We start from the raw sequence: 22,186 nt of genomic DNA, 5'->3' as shown, positions 1-22,186 counted from the left end.
ACTTGTACAAGAACATGTGCTAATAAGTGGTGGAGCGGGGATTTTCTGTCTATTTAATGACTTACTAATTAATAAGTATGAGTGTTCATCCTCACAGAATTTAAAATCAATCTGGCAGGGAGGTGGTTGATATAAAGAAAGTTGGGTAAATAGCGATGTGGGATTTAAATAACAATCCAAGCCAATGTTGAAAGCTTCTACATGGCAGATATGGAACTTTTATGCCATGGGTTGTGTTAACTGGGAATTCAGATCAAAGAAAGAGCAACAAGGGAATTTTTGAAGAAGAAAAATAACTCTGGTTATGTGTTGACATGCTAAGTAAGATTTAAACAGATTCACCTGTGGATTTACCAATCACATCTTGTGCTGTCATTTCTGAGTCTTCATCTCCTCCTTCCCCTCTCTGTGGAAAGATGGTCATCTCTGGCTTCTTTTGCTACTTCCAGAAGCATAGCTGTTCTTTAGGATTGGTTCTGTTATACATATATTCCAGATAAAAGGCTTGTGGACATTTTTCTGAATATATGTAATAAATCTGAAAAGAGAAGCTGTTTGTTTTATTTCTAGAGCTTATAAAATGTCCAATAACTCATCCAAAAGCTTAATTTCTCATAAGCAAGGAAAGAAGGAAAATAACATTGGGGTTATCTATTATGCTTTACATAATATCACCTAACCCTTGGAAAACCATTTAAGGTAAATAATAGATCTCTATTTTATAGATGACAGAATTGATGTTTAGAGAGATAAAGTAACTTGTTCAAAGTCATGCAGCTTTGGTGAAGGCTTGAATACAAGAGGATCTTCCTTCAAACAGGCACTTTTCCTGGCCTCTTCATTCTACTAAATATACCTGAAGGATGTTAAGGAGGTAAAATGAAAAGTAGAGCAAACATTTTCAGTTTTTAGCTCTGAATTTTTGGCTGACATTTTAATTCATCTGTTTAAAACTTATGTTAACTTAAAACCCTGAAGCTCCATTGGAAAAAGAAAGAAAAATTATTCTATACTTTAACTTTTGGAAAACATATAGGGAAAAATATTAACAACTAAAGAGAGATCTAAGACTAGTAAGATATAGATGTGTATATATATGATTATTTAAATATATATTTATATATCTGTATATGCTTATTTGAATATATATACTTCTATGTCTGTATCGATATGTTAATTCATATGATATCTATATCTATATGCACATCCATATTTATCATTTGATTCGTTAATGTGTTGATCTATCTCTATTAGATAAGATGATTCTCCCAATGTATCACCATGCTCTTCTTCCTATGTTGAAACAAATTACTATGTACTTGCCAATATATCTTTAAAAATAGAAGCTATAATCCGAATCTAATGCATTTCCTTCCCCATGAGCTAGAACCCTTTTTCCTGGGCAACAATAAATGTAAAAGAAGGCTTAATAAATGTTATCGGGGAGGCAGTGAGGGACATGCAGCTATATACAACCTGTATTAGCAGATGGCAAGTAGTATTGCTATCTTTCCTGATAAAACCAGCAAAATGTTTTGTAGGGAGGATGCCTGGGTTCTCTGAGTAAGGGGTTTGCCCAGGCATTTAAAAAAACATAGCAAAGAAAAGGAGATGCCAAAACTAGGACCAGAGAAGGGATCCAGAAGGCTCTCTTACGCGGGTAAAACTGTGAGGTTTGTATAATTTGCTACCTGGGAATTGTTAATAATAAAGTGATGTGCTATGTGGGTACTGTCATCCGGTTTTTCCTGCAGGTTTTCAGACAAAAGTTATCCCTAACTACAAAGACATATCACTGCCTCAGGCTGGTGCAAAAGACGCCATTGTCAGAATGCTCTGAGAAATCTGGACCTGCCTCTATCCTCACTGTCTGAATCCTTGTTTCAAAAGAGCAGCCTCATCACTGCCTGTCAGAAGTATGACTGGTTGGTTTGCCACTGCTGTTTCTTAACATGAGTTAGAAATCCCACTACATGCTGTTTTCAGCCTGTCTAAATGTTTATTTTCTGCTTTAGCTGCAAACCTTACACTTCTTTCTCCATTTTTTTTTCCATTGTGTTAAAATACTGAGCAAGTGCTCTGGTCTACACCAGGTCACACATTCTTTTTAAAGATTGTTCTTGGAGACCTTGTACTTGTTAGTCTTATGTAACACGCTGAGTTTTTTCAGAGAAATAAATCGAATGAAATTATCATTTAGTATAGCTTCATGCAGGTCCAAAGAGTGAGGAAAATCGCACTGTGAAAAATTAAAATTAAAATTAAAAAGGCACACCTTTTTCTTTTTCCTTTTTCTGTTCTACAATGTTATACAGAATGTGGCTTTGTCCAGGTCACTCCCCTACTCAATTACTTCAGTGGCCCCACATTGCCTACTGGAAAAAGGAGAAATACTGTGCTCTGTGTGCTGATGACAAGTTAGCGACTTTATACAATTTATTTAATCCTCAGAAACCTGCTACTCTACTTTCCCAGTAGTACATGTAGCTATAAATGGATAAACTGCAAGTCTGGCTTTCTATGCCCTTTGCAGCATTAAGGTTATATCCCTCTATGCCTTTATGGATTCCACCTCCTAGCCAAAGCCAACCACTCTAGTTTCTATGCTTTTCTCACCATTGAGATTTTGCTCATGTGGTTCCTCCCTGCACCCCCTCCCAAAAATGCCCTTCTGCTTGTATTTCACCTTCAGATCCTAATATTCTAGCACTCCCTTATTCTAAATGCAGCTTCCTGTTATCTCTCTGCTGGCTCCAAGCTGCTGCCCCAAGCACATTGTGATCTCTTCCTCCTCTGAATGGCCAATGGCCAAAATAAGGTATGTGAAATTCCTAAACACACTTTCTACCTGTGCCATCTTTTTCCATGTGCATATCATTCTACGAGACCCAAAGATCTTGTGTAAATAGGAACTTTGATTATATTTTATACCATATATTAGTAAATGATTTAATAGGCTAAATGATCTAACACCCAAGTTTTAGATAATGTGAATATTTAAAAGTCTGTTTTATTCTAAATTCTAAGTTCCAATGAAATTTTTATTTTTTTATTCTTTGAATATTTATTATATTAATTTTAATTTAGCTTATAATGTGGTAGAATTCAATAGCAAAGACATTGAATCAACCTAAATGCCCACCAACAGTTGATTGGATAAAGAAAATGTGGTACATATATACCATAAAATACTATGCAGCCGTAAAAAGACAAAGTATTTCCTTTGCGGAAACATGAATGCAGCTGAAAGCCATTATCCTATGTGAATTAACGCAGGAACAGAAAACCAAATACCGTGTGTTATCACTTTTAAGTAGGAGCTCAATATTGGGTGCTCATGAACATAAATATGAAAATAACAGATAATGAAGACTACTACAGGGGGAAAGGAGGGGAGAAAATGTTGGAAAAACTAATTGTTGGGTACAATGCTTAGTACCTAGGTGGTGGGTGGTGGGGTCATTTGTACTTCAAATCTCAGCATCAGACAATATACACAGCTGGCAAACTCGCACATGTACCCCCTGAATCTAAACTAAAAGTTGAAAAACGAAAAAAAGGAAACAAAAAGAAAGTGGTAGAATAGAAACTCAATGTTAAAAAAGAACAAAGGAAGAGATGAAGACAAACAGCAACAACAACAAAAAGAGACAGTTGAAGGTAAAATAGTGAGTTTTGAGTATGGAGTGACATTACAGAAAGTACAATTTCAGTAACCTGTGAATATAAGAAAAGTGGTGTGGTGGTGCCATTTTGTAAACAATGACAGTCCTTCAATATTAAATACTCACAGGAAAAGTAAACTAATTGCCATATAAATACAAATCACTGGTCTAAGTGAATATACATACATCTTCTCACACAGACGTGTTACGTCAAGATTAGTATCAACATTTTATAGGAGAGAAATTCAGGCTGAGAGACATTATTGCTTGCCTAATGTCACAGAGCATCTAGATGACAAATAAAAATGTGCTGTATCTGAATTGAAAGTTCATGAGATGGAGAGTAGCTTCACAGGATCCTGTGGAACCAGATGCCAGTTTGTGGAGCATGTCTGGTTTGCATCAGTGATCCCGGTGCACCAATTTGTATCACTGGCTGCTTTTTCTTGCGTTTTTGCCCCACAGACATAGTGCTTCCACATTACTTTGAATACCTCTGCAAGCTCCATTACATAAAATTCATACCCAGCTGCTGAGGAACACAAATACTGTTCTACCCAAGAAGGTTTGCATTTTGAAAGGAAAGAGATAGCTAGACCCATGGTAAATATAAACAATTTTTATTTGTCCATTAAAATAAAATGGTCCAAAAAAATAAAAATGATTGAATGAATATTAGCAATAGTCTAGAGATTTTATAAAATTGGGGGCATTCTTGGAAACTTTAATCTAGGAAAAACATATACATTTAGGCTGGGTGCGGTGGCTCACGCTTGTAATCCCAGCACTTTGGGAGGCCGAGGCGGGTGGATCACGAGGTCAGGAGATTGAGACCACGGTGAAACCCCGTTTCTACTAAAAAATACAAAAAAATTAGCCGGGCGTGGTGGCGGGTGCCTGTAGTCCCAGCTACTCGGAGAGGCTGAGGCAGGAGAATGGCGTGAACCCGGGTGGTGGAGGTTGCAGTGAGCCGAGATTGCGCCACTGCACTCCAGCCTGGGCCGCAGAGCGAGACTACGTCTCAAAAAAAAAAAAAAAAAAAAAAAAAACAACCAAAAAAACCCATATACATTTATTGTACAATAGAGAACACTCTTGAGAGTGTCCTTAGACACTCTTTTAGACAAATTAGAATGACGGTCACACTATTTAAAACACCTGCTGAGTAAACAGACAACCTAAAGAATAGGAGAAGATATTTACAAACTGTGCATCCAACAATGTTTGAATATCCAGAATCTAAAAGGAACTTAAACAATTCAACAAGCAAAAAAACCAAATAATCTCATTAAAAAGTGGACAAAATACACGAACAGACACTTCTCAAAAAAAGACATACAAAACAGCCAGCAAACACTTAAAAAAAGCTCAACATCAGTAATCATCAGGGGAATGCAAGTCAAAACCATAAAGTGATATATCAGAATAGTCAGAAGGGCTATTATTAAACATCAAAAATAACAGATGCTGGCAAGGCTGCAGAGAAAAGAGACACTTATACTTTGTTGGTCAGAATGTAAATTAGCTCAGCCACTGTGGAAAGCAGTTTGGAGAGTTCTAAACTTAAAACAGAACTACCGTTTGATTTGTCAATCTCATTACTGGGTATATACCAAGGGAAAGCAAATAGTTCTACCAAAAAAGACACATGAACTTGTATGTTCATCACAGCCCCATTTGTATTCACAACAGCAAAGATATGGATTCAACCTAGATGACCACCAACAGTGAATTGGGGAAAGAAAATGTGATATATATATACACCACGGAATGGTACACAGCCATAAAAAAGAATGAAATCATGTCCTTAGCTGCAACATAGATTCAACTGCAGGCCATTTTCCTAAGTAAATTAACACAGGAACAGAAAGCCAAATACAACATGTTCTCACTCATAAGTGGGAGCTAAATATTGGGTACTCATGGATGTAAAGATAAGAACAGACCCAGGGGACTACTAGAGGGAGGAGAATGTGAGGAGGGCAAGGGCTGAAAAACTACCTATTGAGTATTATGCTCATTCCCAGGATGACAAGATCATTTGCACACCAAACCTCAGTGTCACACAATGTAGCCATGTAACAAATCTGCACATGCACTTTCTGAATCTAAAATAAAGGTGGAAATAATAAAAATAAATAAGTAAATAAGATATTTGCTCAGCTATGTATGAGTGTCTTGTCTTTGATTTTAGAGTTTAAAGAAATAATATTTGGAAGATTGACAAATTGTTAAAGGTTTTAAGATGCTTCACTAAACACTCTTTAAATATAACCTATATACTTAATATGGTGAACCTGAAAGTGTGACGCTTAAATTCCAGAACATGAGACATTGTCTCAGTTTGCTCTAGGTCATGGAGTAAATTACTATAATCTTTAACACGTTCAGATTTTAAAAGGACCATGTGAAAGTCTTGTAATGAATTAACTTCCTTTTACCCAGCTGCTTATGTATGCAGTTTTGGGCAGCACAGTTCATGTTATGCAAGACAATAGTTTCTATTGTTGCTATCACTGTGGTTATCAGAGAGATAATTCTTTTTCTTTGTAAAAATGAAACACTTTAAAATTAATGTGAAGAATGGAGTAAGATAAACGCCAGGAAATATATCAGGTTAGAAAAATGATGAGATTTTATAAAATACCTAACATGTCAAGAAGAGTTGATTATAAAATTATTACATTAATGTGCTACCCACTATGATCTATGAAATTTTTAGCTTCCATCTGTCTATGCTAGAATGCTAGAATAACTTATTAAACATGCATATTTATTTTTCAGTCTTTTTTTTGCAGCTGCTATATTTTACATTATTGTTAGAAGGAGTGAAACATAACTAACAAATAAACAGGGTTAATTCCTTGGTTATTGGCACATAAGACATTTTTCTTGAAACATATTAGTGTGTTGAACCAATATTTGAGCATTTACTATTAAGAAATCATGCTTATAGATAGTGAGGACCAAAAAATACTTTATTTCATCAAATTTAAGATGTTATTTCTTTCAAGATGCTACATTTTTATATATGAGTCTGAAGGAAAAAGATGCTAGATGCCATTGATTGTAAGACACATCCTTCATGTTTTCCTTGAGAGTGATAACAAAGAAAAAATATATATATCATGATTTCAAGGATGTGGAATTGCAACACTCTGTGTTTTAAATTCAATAAAAAATTGTATGGTCTGGTTTACTAAGACAATGAATTCAGTGCACAGTTAAGAGAACAGAAAATCTACAGGAGAGGCATCTTTATAAATTTTTACCAGACGGAATGACAAAATGAAAATTGATGTCTCATTTGCATTGGGCCTAGAAAGCTAATTTAAGGAAACTGGATGTGGTTAATTCTTGGAACAATTAAATACTCTTGGAGAGTAGGTGGTCATAATTTGAAGAATTAATTCAATATGAAGGAATTCAATATGAAGAATACATTTATGATGAGAAATTCTGGAGTCAGGAAAATAAAGAGAACCCACAAAATTAAAGTAACAAGACCCTGGTCATAAGTAAAGGCAGAAAGATTAAATAGAAACTTTGCCATGAATAAATTATTCTAATAGATGCTGGTGAATGAAGAGGGAGTGAAATTAATAGAATCTAGTATATTAATACTTGACTTCAAAATCTGAAGTGTGAATGATGGACACAAGCTGGTATACTACTTGTGGAGATAATAAAGCTAAGAAATAAAGCTAAGAAGATGATTTTAGTGTTAGATGTTGTAGGTGGTTGTAGACGGTTAGATGTTGTAGACAGGACTACTCATTGACTACCAAGATTATATTGGAAATTTGTAGTTACAGCAAAAAGGAAAACTTATGGCTTATGTGACAAATTTAAGAATAATGATAGCAGAAACATAATGTCTTCTCTTCCTCCTCCTCTCACTAAAGAAAAGGTAAAACGCAGAATTTATTACACATTTTGGCCACATATGCAATGGCCCCTTGCAGTCACCCACTGTGTGTTTTTTCCTCATATATGACTTGACTATTTCTCTTTCTCTCTGCCCCCTTCCTCTCACTTTCCTTATTTCTTTCTCTCTCTCTTTCACTCACTCAACTTTGTTTAAGAAATTGACTGATAAACCATGATTGATGTCTGATCAGGTTGTTTATAATTTAATGCATAAGACAGATACACACATATACAATTCTACACAAGGAAAATGCGATCAGCAAAACACAAAATTTGTAAGCAAAATATTATTAGGGTTCAGAGACTGGGAAATTCTTCTGGCCAAAGAGAATTCCTTCTGCCAGATGAAGTCTATGCTGTAGGAGAATACGAGTTCTACCGTGAATCCTGGTTAGAATTATTCAGAAATAAGTATTGTTGATGTTTGCATAGTTTAAAAAAGTGAAGTGTAGAACAGTATAGAAAAGAATGAAAATTATTCATTTTCTCACAAAAGAGAAATAACCACAGTAAATAACAAGTCCTTCCTCTCATCTATATTGTTTTTTATAGATGGGCCATACTGTGTGCATGATGCATAACTTGATTTTACCACTTAATGTTACATCCTAAGCATTTACTCAACTCTTTAAAGAATATAGACAGCAATACTTATGAATTATATATACTGTCTTAGGTGGATACATTATATTTTACTTAATCTTTTATTATTACACGTTTTGATATTTCCAAGTTTCTTTATTATAAGTAATGCCCCAACGCTTGTCAGATTAGTTTCTTAGGATAGGTTGCTATCAGTGACATTACTGCATAAATGGTGTGAACAATTTGAAAACTTGTAAACTTGTAAACATAGGAAACTGGTAAACTGGTAACTTTTACATGGAAACATGGAAAACTTGTAAACTGGTAAACCTTTGAAAACTGGTAAACATGACCAAACAGCTTTCTCTATAGATTGTGAAAATGTACAATGCCATTTGAGTGTGAGAGTGTCTGTCTTAAATACTCTTATATTTGTTCAATGTTTTTACTTCCATTATGAATGTATAATGACTGGAATGAGAAAAAAATCATTTTTAACAACTACGTATTCCATTAATTTAAAACATTAAACACTTATAAAATAACTTGTTAGATAGACACAGTCTGTCTTTTAGATGCTCTGTTTAACGTAATTTGACCATGTGCTGAAGTTTATAACTATGCAATAGATTTATTGTATGATTTCATTATAGGTTAGAATAGTAATCCTCTGTCAGATTTCTTTGAAATGTATTTCAATTTATATTGTTTAAGATTAACAGATTATTCAGAAAATCGATTCTATAAACCCTTCAATTTTTGGTTTCTTTCATTGCTTACCATCAAATCCTTTCCATATTTTATAATTAATTACTAAGTATACAATTTATTTTAGTGTTGAAATAATGTATTAAAGTGTATTTTATTATTTAATCCTTCTGAGATTTACTTTATTAAAAAATAAAGTAGGCCGGGCGCGGTGGCGTGAACCCAGGAGGTGGAGCTTGCAGTGAGCCGAGATTGAGCCACTGCACTCCAGCCTGGGCGACAGAGTGAGACTCCGTCTCAAAAAAATATATATATAAAAAATAAAGCAGAATTTATCAAGTACCAATTTTTTAGATAACCTCTTTGTCTATTCACTTTGTGATTTTTCCTTTAAGATACATAAACCATTTACATACCTCCGGGTCTGCTTCTGGTCTCTCTATTCTATTCACTTGGTATTACTGTCTATCACTATGCCAAAACCAAACTCATTTAAACTATTTGAACATTAAGATTTATTTAGTTTCGGCTGGGCGTGGTGGCTCACACCTGTAATCCCAGAACTTTGGGAGGCCAAGGTGGGCAGATCACGATGCCAAGAGTTCAAGATCAGCCTGGCCAACATGGTGAAACCCTGTCTCTACTAAAAATACAAAAATTAGCTGGTCATGGTGGCGCAAATCTGTAATCCCAGCTACTTGGGAGGCTGAAGCAGGAGAATCTTTGAATCCAGGAGGTGGAGGTTGCAGTGAGCAGACATCGCACCATTGCACACCAGCCTGCGCAATGAACAATGAAGCAAGACTCCACCTCAATAAATAAATAAATAAAATTTGTTTTGTTTATCCATCCAAGCTCATTATGAAAGCATGTATTAGTTTAAATTTTTCTTTAAGTATCTCAGGGGGATTTTGGTTTCTTTAAAATCTTGCTCTGTTTATATTGGGATATTTTACATTTTTTAATGCTACTACAATTTAGTGCTTTTTTAAACTTTTTTTTTCCTCTTTGAAAGACTGATTTTATTTCCTTTCTGTATATACCCAGAAATGGAATTGCTGGATCATATGGTAGTTCTGTTTTTTTTTTGTTTTTTTTATACTTTAAGTTCCAGGGTACATGTGCACAACGTGCAGGTTCTCACTCATAGGTGGGAATTGAACAATGAGAACACTTGGACACAGGAAGGGGGACATCACACACCGGGGATTTTTAAACTTTATGTCATCTAAATAATTATTGATGATAAAAAGAAACATTTTTGGATGTTGTATAATTACCCTTTAATCCTTAAATTTAGGGAACTTTAATTAGTTCAGTTAATAATTTTAGTTTTAAAAATGTTTAAAGATTCTTTTCTTCTCAAATAATTATCTTTTCCTCTTCTCCTTTGATTTACCCTATGCTTTATTATATTGACCATTATTTCCTGGATAACGTTTTTAAAATGTTTTAAAAACGGTGGTAACAGGCAGCTTTTTTTTTTTTTTTTTCTGATCTTAGTGAGAAGGCAATTTTGTTTCACTGTTAAGTATGCTATTGACTGTCGGTTTAAAATAGTCTTTTGAGTTAATATGTATTTAATGCCTTTCTAAAGTCAATTCAACATATTTTATCTTCTGAATTACTTGATCTGCTATTCTATATTAATATATTTCATAGCATTAAAATAGAAATTCACTTCTAAGATAAATCCTATTTAGATGAGATAGGGCGCATTTAGGGTGATATGGTTATAGACAATAAACCCTATTTTGTAGTTCTAAGTTATTCTGTTAACTTAATCTCTGTAATTCCTTTGTGTATAACCTTGTCACTTATTTTTACCAAAGTAAAAATATTTATTTTGTGGTTATCTTTTCAGGTTTTGACTTTAAGACTATACCATATCCAGAACATAAATTATTGAGTTTTCTGCTACTCCTTTACTTTGCAAGCATTATTATTATTTCTTTTTCAATGCTAGTAAAGTTAAAAGTGTATAGGTCTGAAAGAAAGATCACTCCTAAAATATCTGAGCTTAAAGATTTTTGTTGAGAAAAACTATCTCATAGATTTTATGTTCTGTATTTTAATTACTTCAATAAAAATTTCTGGCCAACATATTATTAAACCACATTATAGAAAATTTAGAAACTTGAGAGAAATCAAATCACCTAAATTCAATTTATCAATATCTATCTATTTATCTACCGATCTACCTATATATCAATTTATACAAATTGACATTGTACTTTATATATAATTTTGATTTATTTTCTATTTTACATCATCTCGGCAGTATTGTTGATGTTTCAGCTTAAAATACATGGTAACAATTATTTTAACTCAGCTCTATATTTGAGATATTTCAATAATTCATATCTTAAAGTTTCATATCATTGCAACCCCATTATATATTTTAATTTTGATTTTAAAATGTCCTTAAGTTATTTTTTATTAATGATTTATTGATACTATGATTTTTCAGCCTTTGCATGAATAAAACTATATCAGAGTTTGAAGACAGATGATTTTTTTGTCTTTCCTCTACTTACATGCTTTTTTGTTGTTTATTTTTTGTACGCTATCAAATTATCACAATGTGCCTATAGCATGATACAATAAACAAACTACATGCTCAAATGTATTTTTTGGCTTAGATTCATTGCTTAAGTTTATGTTAGATACTGAATAATTTTTAAAGGAACACATTGGTATTTCTGGACTTCTTTTTTCTGTTTCTTTATAAAGAAATTCCAATTACTTAAGGCTATATAATAATAAATCATTCCTACAGTAATAAAAAACTTAGCGTAATGTTGCCTAGAGCTAACACTTTCTTACATTCTTGAGGAAAGGAAGAAATTGTCTGACATGTGTTGTTCTTTTCATTTCTAGGGATCTATTCCTTCTCTTAGTTTTTAGTCAACATTTCCTGTCTTTTGACAGGAAGTTTCTGAGGTTTCTTCATCACCTCAATTTCTGACAATAGAGTGTTCAATTTGATTTTTCAGATTTCAAAATTTCAAATTTATTTTGCTTGTTAGGATTTTGATACCTCAGCCCAGTCCAGGAATAACAGTTATTTGTTCAGCTCAACATGTTAAAGGAACACCACTAACTGTCCTGGTGCTGTTAATATCCCCCATTTTATATATAAAATGAAGAGCAGTATTATGTGCCCACTTCCTAGTCCTGTCTCAATTTCCTAATGGGCATTTATCTAATTGGTTCATCTAGAGCTAAATGCCTCTTTTGTCACTCCTCTCTCATTCCTCACAAGGTTTCTGATTATCAGCAGATCACTCCAAGGCTATCTGTGGTGTCCCTTCATTAAATGAGTTATAGCCTTTGCCTGAAAATCACAAGTCCCGCACACAATGTGAAGAAAATGTTCTATTTCTTGTTATGCCTTTTTTTTTTTTTTTTTGGCTGAAATTGCAGCCTTTCAATGGATTTAGAAAGGCAGGTTCTGAGGGTGGTAGGTTGAGGAGGAAAAACATCTGCCAATATTACTTGATGTTGTGCTGGGGTTTCTGATTGAGGCAGGCTTCTGTTCTTCAATCAAAGTATACAGAGTGGAAGAGGGGCTAATATTTCCGTAGCATAACTCCAAAGAAGAGTTTACTTTAAAATTCAATTTATCCATCTGTCTTGATTTTCTAGAAATCACTTCTGAAGTTTTACAAATATTTTCCTGTTTCCATTAGTGTTGATGACTATTATACTCTGTTGTCTTTTTTTGTCTCCACAAATATTTAAATAATAAGTTATGAGAAGCATATTATGAAAAGTTAGCTTGATGTCATCTTCACTTGGATTTCCACCTTCTGCAGAAGAAACAATATAGGCCGTCAGAAGTGTGAGAAAATGGGGGTATTTCTGGGAAAAAGCTAAGAGTTATACAGCTTTATATTGGATTGTAAAATGAAGATCCATTAACATTTTTCACCTAAAATTTGGCATTATGAAGCTGTATGTAATGAAAATTTGACCACGATTCATCCAACGAGTCAGGGATTTATGAGGTATCTTGCAATGGTTCAAGTGAGAGGGAATTCAGGGTACTGTTAGATTGAGACATTTATGACAGTATGTAGGACTTAGGAGGTCAAATTGTGCAATGGCTAGTTGTCAAAATTAGACTGCTTGTTCACTTTAGAGTAACTTACTATGAAGCCACTTACTAACCATATAATCTTGGGCATGCTTCTTAACTTCTCTGTGCCGCATTTACCTCAGAATTGGAGGTGCTTACTGGGTGTTCTTTATAGGATTGGCAATTGTGCCAATACTAAGAGCTCAATAAATTTAAGCCATTATTATTGCTCACATATTATTGCTTCCTCAAAAGTGAGCTTACTATAAGCAGTAACCACACAAGTGGAACAATCCCCTTGAATACTGAGATTTCTACCCCAAAAAAGTGTCATAAGGATGCATTTATATCTTTCCTGCTCAGCTAGCTAGAGTTGTTGAGAAATGGTCCTTAAATTGGTATTAGTATGTTCAGAACCTCGTTTAGTTATTTATAAATGTGGATATCACTTCCAAGTGTTGTTATCTGAATTCTGGTTTTTATTTGTGGTTAATAATATGGATATATTTACCCTCTCTTAAACTCTAATAAATAAATCTATGTCTGTTTTGTAAGTATTTGACTCCACTCGTGAACTTTGTTTTTCCTGCTTTTTGTGAACTTGAGAGCTTTGATTTCTCTGTTATGCTAATCAAACTGTTTTCACTTGCATATCTTTCATTTACTTATGAGGGTGAGAAGAATGAGATAATATTGGGTTAGTACTTCATTTGTTTAATTTTTTGTAATAGGCAATTGGAAAGTATGTAAATGAAGATGATTTTCTTATTAGAGGCAATTGGTAAGTTCTTCCTACTAAAATTAAGTGCCCTCTTGGAAACTTATAAAAACAACAAATATATAACCTTGGAACTTCTGTCAGTATTTCATTACTTGGAGAGAGATCAGTAAATGTTAGAGATTAGGACATATCTGCCTTGTGACATCAAAAATTTATTTTGCTTGTTAGGATTTTGATACCTCAGCCCAGTCCAGGAATAACAGTTATTTGTTCAGCTCAACATGTTAAAGGAACAGCTCTGACTTTTGCAATTTAAAATGAGAGAGTCTAATTTATTGCCACAGGAAATGTAGCTGCTTATGTGTAAGATACCTTTATGTCAAATGTCTCTAGAACAGAGTGCAAGTTTGAAAAGCACAATAATTCTTGGGGAAGAGAAGCTGAATTTTGTTTATAGTAAAAGTATTAATAGTAAAAAAAAAAAAAAAAAGACTAGCATTTAAGTACTCGTCATTTTGCAGGCATGGCCTAACTTATCCAATCTCCATGATGACATAAGTATTTTTATTTTTTTCACTTTACAAAAGAAGAGACTCTTAGACTTGCCCAGATTATGCAGACAGTAAATAGACTATTTGGACAAAGACATTTTGATTCAGAACTGGGGCATAGAGGCACTACACACAACTTCCTAATAATTCAAATGTGTAAACAGCTTTAATCACAAAAGTGACTCCTTGAAAATGATGGAATATGAAAAGATATCATCACTGCTGTGGAAGAAAGGCATTCATCCCTTTTGTAATTCTAACATGCCAAAGTAGGAGAAATCAGCCATCTTAATCAGAAGGCTCTGGGACAAAAATAAAAAATATTATTTAGTAGCAATATAATGTCAATTGGTTCTGAGAGGAGACTGTTAATAAACTATCTTATGAGCAAAAATGATGGCAATTGGTGGCAATTGTTTAACCAAATAAAAATAAACTTTACTAAGGCAGAATTTACACATAATGATATTTACCAAATTTAAATGTGGAACTTGATGAGTTTTAGAATATACGTATACATACTGAAAAATACATATAGCCAAATATCATACATAGAATATTTCTGCTACCTCAAAAATTTAGCTTATGTTCTTTTGCACTAGATCATCTCTTCTAACCTATCATCTCTGGCAACCATTGATATGCTATTTCTCTTTATAGTGTTTTCATTTTCTAGAATTTCTTATAAATGAAATTATATAGTATGTAGTTCTTTATGTCTGGCTTGTTTTACTTAGCATTATGCTTTGGACACTTACCTATGTTGTTGTGTGTATCACTTATTTCTTTTTATTGCTGAGTAGTATCTCATTATAAAAATATACCTCAATTTATTCATCTATTCAAAAATTGGTGGATATTTGAGTTTTTTCCCATTTTTGGCTATTGTTGACAAAGCTGCTTTGAACCTTTAAGTCCATTTGTGTGTGTGTGTGTTTGTGTGTGTGTGTGTGTGTGTGTGTGTGTGGGTATAGTGATACAGGACCTAGAACGAAATTATTTAGACAGATAGTGAGGACCACTCTCGAGGTTTCACTTTTAACAAAAAGCATCCCCCAAATCGCTTATTTTCTAACGAAGTGTAGCCTGAAAAATAGAGCTGCAAACATAGATGAGCAAGCCGGAAGCCAGCAAAGGTAAATAGTGGCAGCTGTGCTAATAAGAAAGGCTAGGCTACCTGGGAGCCAGGCCTATCCATCATGGAAGATCCATCTTCCCTTTTCTTTTTCACCACATGTGCAATAAGGGAATGGGCAACATGTCACCGACAGACCAGGTAGAGAATACATCTGCATAGTAAAAGATTAGGGTGGGGCAGCCAGCTTCTTCACACACTGTGTAAATGGCACACCTGGTCCAACCAATCTTTTGGGGCTTATGTAAGTCAGACACCACCTCCTCAAGCTAGTCTGTAAAACCCCTAGCATATCACCACAGAACCAGCAGAGCTGCTCCAGGGCCCCTCTCTCCCTGCAAGAGAGAGAACTTTTCTTTTTCTTTCACCTATTAAACCTCCACTCTTAACCTCACTCCTGTGTGTTCCTGTCCTTGATTTCCTTGGCATGTGGCAATGAACCTCAGGTATCATCCTAGAAGCATGACTCCGCTTCGAAAGGTCTCCGTTTGTATTGGATTAATGTCTAGGAATGAGATTTCTTGGTCACATGGAAAGTATATATTTAACTTTGTAAGAAACTGCCAAACCGTCTACCAAGAGGATGTACCATTTTATATTCTAATTAGCAATATATGAAAGTTTCTCTCACTTTCGATATTGACCAAATTTTAAATTTTAGCCATTTTAGATGTGTAGTGGTTTCTCATTGTGGCATTAATTTTATTTTCTTAATTAACAATAATGCTGAACATATTTTTGCGTTCTTACTCGCCATTCATATTTAATTAGCACATGTTTAGATCTAATTTACGTGCCATAAAACTACCTCTTGAAAGTATGCAATTCCCTGGGTTTGATAATATTTACAAAGTTGTACAATTATTACCATAATCTAATTTTAGAACATTTTTATTATCCCCAAAAGGCCAGGCCACCACTAATCCACTTTGTGTCTCTATAGATTCACCTATTCTGAACTTTTCATATAAATAGAATCATATAATATGTGATCTTTTCTGACTAGAGTCTTCTACTTAGCATAATGTTTTTACATTCATCTTGTTGTAATTATCATTACTTTACTCCTGAAGTATCTGTGCAAATCTTTTCCTCACTTGTTAAAACAGTTTTTTTAGTATTGAGTTATAAGTGCTTTTAAAATGTACTCTCAATCCAAGTCCTTTATCAGTTACACATTTTACAAATATTTTCTTCCAGTGTATGCTATGCTTTTTCATTATTTAGTGGTGTCTTTTGAAGAAGAAATGTTTTTAATTTTGGTGTAATACAACTTACCCATTTTTTATTTGTGGTTTGTGATTTTTATGTTGAATGTAAGAAAGCTAGCTTAACCCAAGGACTGAATATTTTCTCTTTTGTTTTCTACAAGAAGTTTAAAAGTTTTATTAATATATTAAATCTATTGTCTCCTATAAATTGATTTTTATATGATATAAGATATGGGTCAAGGTTTATATTCTTTTGTATATGGATATCTAATTGTAATAAATCATTTATTTTTAAAAAATCCTTTTCCCATTGAATTAGTTTGGTTCCTTCCTTGAAAATCAATTGACCAAATATGTTTGTTTCTATATCTGAACTCTGTATTATCTCCATTAATATGTACATCTACCCTTACACTGATACCGTATTCTCTTGATTACCAAACATTTATAGTATCTCTTGCAGTCAGATATGTATGCCCTTCAAATTTGTTCTGCTTTTTCAAAGTTATTTTTACTATTCTAATTCCTCTCATTTGCATATATATTTAAACAAGGGATTTTCAAGTTCTTCAAAAATTAAGCCTGTCAGGACTTTGATAGGGATTACATTGAATCTAGAGTTCTGTTTGGGAAGAGTTTCTGTCTTAACAATACCGTGTCTTCTGATTAATGAACATGTTATATATCTCTGTTTTAAAATTTTGTCTTTATTAGTTTTCAATGTTTTATTGTTTTCATTTATATATCTTACATACGTTGTTGAATTCATTCCTAAATATTTCATATTTTTACTTACTATTACAAGTAATATTTGTTTTCAATTTCAATTTTCATTTAATCATAATTCAGATACAGAAACACAATCAAATTTTGTATATTGACCTCATATGTTGTGACATTGCTCAATTTGTTTATTCATTCTAGTGACTTTTCTGTATGTTAGGATTTTCCTCATAAACAATCATGTCATCTGTGATTAAAACAGTTTACTTCCTCCTCTTTGATTTGTATGCTTTACTTGGCTTATTGCATTGACTAGGTCCTTTATTTCAACATAGAATAAAAGTGGTATGAGTAGAAATCTTATAATGTTTTTATTGTAAAGGGATAGTATTCTATTTTTCGCTACTAATTATGAAGCCAGCTGTAGGTTTTTATACATGTCTTTGATTAGGTTGAAATTTCCCTTCAATTTCTAGTTTGATGATAGTCTCTTTGCCGTTTAATTATGAAAAGGTGTGAGTCTTGCCAAATTTATTTTTGCATCTTTTGGGATGATTATATATATATATATGATTACACTTGGTAAGATCCTTATTCTTTGTATGTATTGCCGGATTCTATTTTCAAACATTTATTAAAGACATTGCATCTAAATTAACGAGGCATTTTGGTCTTTTGGTCTCTAATTTTTTTTTCCTTGTAAAGCCTGGATTTTGTATCAGGGTATGTCTGACCTTATTACAATAAGATTGGAAGACCATTTGCTGAAGAATTTGTGTGAAAGTACTGTGATTTCTTCCATAAGTGTTTGGTTGCATTCATCTCAGCCTAGAGTTTTCACTGGAGGGGAGATTTTAAACACCTACATTCAATTCATCTAACACACAAAAAACTGTTTAGTTTGTTTTTTTCTTATGTAAGCTTTAACAGTTTTTATCTTGCAGGTGATTTGTATATTTTATCTTCATTGTCAATTTATTGGCATAAATTGTTTATAATATTATTTATTAGTCTTTAGATGCTTGTAGGATTTGTGGTGATGCTTGTAGGATCTGTGATTCATGTCTCCTGCTTGTTCTGGTTACTATGACTACACTTTGTAATACAATTTCAATTATCTTTGCAAAGAACCAGCTTATGGTTGCATTGTTTTTCTCTATTATTTCTGTTTTTATTTTATTCTTTTGGATTTTATTACTAGAATTTATTTTTGTCTACTTACTTTGTGTTTAATTTCTTTTTCTGGTTTCTTAAGACAGAAGATAAAATCATTAATATGAGAACTTTCTTATTTTCTAATATGAGTGTTTACAATTATAATTTTTCCTCTAAGCACTTCTCAGCTCCATTCAACAAATACTGACATATTTTATTTTGATTTTCATTTAATTCAGAATTTCTTAGTTTTGCTTGTAATTTCTTCTTCAATTTATGGATTATACTTATGGACTTTGGAATGTGTTGATTTGTTTTCAAATATCTGGGGACTTTCCAGATTTCACCTTATTTATGTCTGGTATACTTTCATTTGGTCAGAGAACATTATTTTGCATAAGTTCACTCCATTCCAGTTAATATTTGCTTTGCAGGTCAGAATGTGGCCTTAGTAAATGTTCCATGTTAACCTAAAAAGAAGGCATGTTTAATGTGGTTTTTGAGTGCACTGTTCTCTAAATATAAGTATGTGCAAGTTGGTTGACAGTATTGTTCAAGCCTTCGATATTCTTGGTGATTTTCTGGCTGCTTGTTTAATTACTGAAAGAGAAGTGCTAAAATCTCCAGTGATAATCATAGATATATCTATTTCTCCTCTCATAAAGTTTTACTTCATATATTTTGAAGCTCTGTTACTGGGTCCCTACACATTTAGGATTGTTATGCCCTCCTGATGAAACTTTTTATGAAATCTTTATGAAATTTCCTTCTTTGTCACTGGTAATATGTACTTTGTTCTATGATGTACTTTGTCTAATGTTAATAAAGCAACTCCAGCTTTCTTTCTATTTTTGTTTTTCATCGAATTTCTTTTTAAATCTTCTTACTTTTAACTTCTTTGTGTCTTCATATTTAAAGTGAATTTCTTACAGTCACCATATAATTAGTCCTTGCTTTTTAATCCAATCCAACAATTCATGCCTTTTTTAGTTGTCAGTGCCTAGATATAATTTTTGATAATGTGGGTTTTTAATCTACCTTAAAATTTGTTTCTGTTTGTCCCACCTGTTCTTTGTTTCTTTTTCCTCTTCTTTTCTTCATCTCCTACTTTGACTTAAGAGCTATACCTCTGTTTTATTGGGCTAGTAGTTGTTTCCACTCTTTCAATAAGTATCTTTAACTTCTCACAGCCTGCTTTCAAATAATATTATAATACTTCATATATAAAACAAGTACTTTACCAGAGTGTACTTAAATTTTCCTCACCATTTTGTAGATAGTGTGGTCATAACACTGTTTCTGCAAAAGTCAGAAACTCCAAAATATATTGCTATTATATTTGTGTTAAACAATTGATTACCAATTAAAGATATTTTAAATAACAATGTCTTTTATATCTGCCTATATATTTACCATTCTTAGCACTCCTCATTTCTTATGCAAAGGCAATTTTCCTTCTGGCATCATTTTCCTTCTGCCTGAAGAATTTTTTTTTTTTTTTTTTTTTAGTTCAGGATTGTTGATTTTTTTTTTAACTTTTGTTTACAAGAAACTCTATTTATTTTGTTTCCTTTTTGAAAGACAGTGACATTACCTTAAATTGTAAACAAATTTAGGGAAAGAGACGTCTTTAAAGCACAGTCATATGCCACATTCAGAATGTTTTGCTCAGTGACAGACTGCATACACTATAGTGACCCTGTAAGATTGTAGTGGAGCTGAAAAGTTCCTATCGCTTAGTGACTGTTGCAGCTACCATAATAATGCAACATGTTGCACATATGTTTGTGGTGATGCTGGTGTAAACAGTCCTACTTTGCTGCCAGTCTTATAAAAGTATACCATGTACAATTATGTAAAGTACATAATACTTGACAATGGTGACAAACTACTATGTTACTGGTTTGTATATTTATTATCCTATACTTTTTATCATTATGTTAGAGTGTGGTCCTCCTTATAAAAAACAGCCTCATGCAGGTTCTTCAGGAGGCATTCTAGAAGAAGGCATTATTATCATACAAGATGACAGTTCCATGTGTGTTATTGCCCTTGAAGACCTTCTGGGGGAACAAAATATGGAGGTAGAAGACAGTGATATTGATGATCTTGACCCAGTGTAGGTTTAGACTAATTTTATTTGTTTGTGTTTAAGTTTTTAACCAAAAGATTACAAAGTAAAAAAAAAAGTAGAAAAAAGTTTATACAATAAGAATATAAAAAATAAAATGCTTTAATATTTTTAATTGAAGAAATAAATTAAAAATAAATTTAATGTAGCCAAAGTATACAGTGTTTATAAAGCCTACAATAGTGTACAGTAATGTCCTAGGCCTTCACATTCTCTCACCACTCATTCACTGACTCAGCCAGAGCAACTTCCAGTTCTGCAAGCTCCATTTATGTTAAGTGCCCTATGCAGATATACCATTTTTTAAACTTTTATACCATATTTTTACCTACCTTTTCTATGTTTAGATATATAAATACCATTGCATTACAATTGTCTATAGTATTCAGTATAGTAGCGTGCTGTAGAGATTACAGCCTAGGAGCAATAAGCTATTCCATATAGCCTATGTGTGTAGTAGGCTACACCATCTAGACTCATGTAAGTACACTTTAAAATGTATGCACATAGACAAAATTTCTTAGAACGTATTCCTGTCATTAAGCTACACATAATGGTACTCCATTTTCTGATCTAGAAACTCAGTATATGTATTTATCTAACATTATATTTTTTGTAAACTTTAAAGACTATGTACCCCTAATTTTTGCTGTTAGGTTTATTCCTTTCTCTTTTTTATGTTTATGTCATTGCTGCATATGCATTTCTTATTTAAATTATCTTTTAAAGGGTTATTATTGGCTTTAAGAAAGCTAAATTTTTAATATTTAATTTTAATTTGGCTTTTTTTCAAAAATGTGAATGAGAATTTTACAAGTCTGATGTGGGTTGATAAGAGCAGTGGAATTGACTGTCTCCATTAAACAAACCTATCTATTGGTGGGACAGAAACTCCAATTTCCGATTGGTACAAACCTTAGATCTCTGAGCCGTGGCAAGCAATAACAGGAACTGGAAAGTCTCCCTACTTACTGGTAGGACTGCACTCCTTTTTAAGTTAAAATATGCATGTATTTCCCCTAATATTTCTGTATTCAATTCTGTGGACTTTTTTTTTTTAATAAAATATATCAGAATTTGCTAATTTCTTACCTGGAACACTTGCCTTACCAAATTGTAATCTTTGCTTCTTTTTCTCAGTCTTTATGAATATTTCATTGAAAATTCAATAAGGATAATTTGTGGATTCTTAATTAGATACCCTTTTGAAGAGAAAGTCTCAATGTACCATTGTTAGAGCATCATTGAACCAAAGAACAAAGTTTCAAAGAAAAAGAATCAGAACACTATTTTGAGGAAATCCACTCAAGAACAATAGTGTGTTGTAGTTCAAGTCAAGCATTTTTTAAGGTGTTATGCCTTTGCTTATGCAAAACACACATACATTATGATCTTGAGAAACTCTTAGCTTTACATTAGAATAATGTATTATTTTAGCCCTTCATACAGCATTTCTCTGAAAACTCATTCTAAGGAAATTTCCACTTTTTATTGTACTTCCTTGGTTTGCATTATTGCATTTTTTCTTGTCTAAATGTATCTTCCACACTAATTTGCTTATATTTATTATGTCTCCCTTCACTAGAATGT

This window comes from Hylobates moloch, unplaced genomic scaffold, assembly GCF_009828535.3.
Source record: "Hylobates moloch isolate HMO894 unplaced genomic scaffold, HMol_V3 SCAFFOLD_11, whole genome shotgun sequence".
In the NCBI taxonomy this organism is placed as follows: Eukaryota; Metazoa; Chordata; class Mammalia; order Primates; family Hylobatidae; genus Hylobates; species Hylobates moloch.
The sequence above is the reverse complement of the archived record's forward strand: the minus strand, read 5'-3'. Positions refer to the sequence as shown.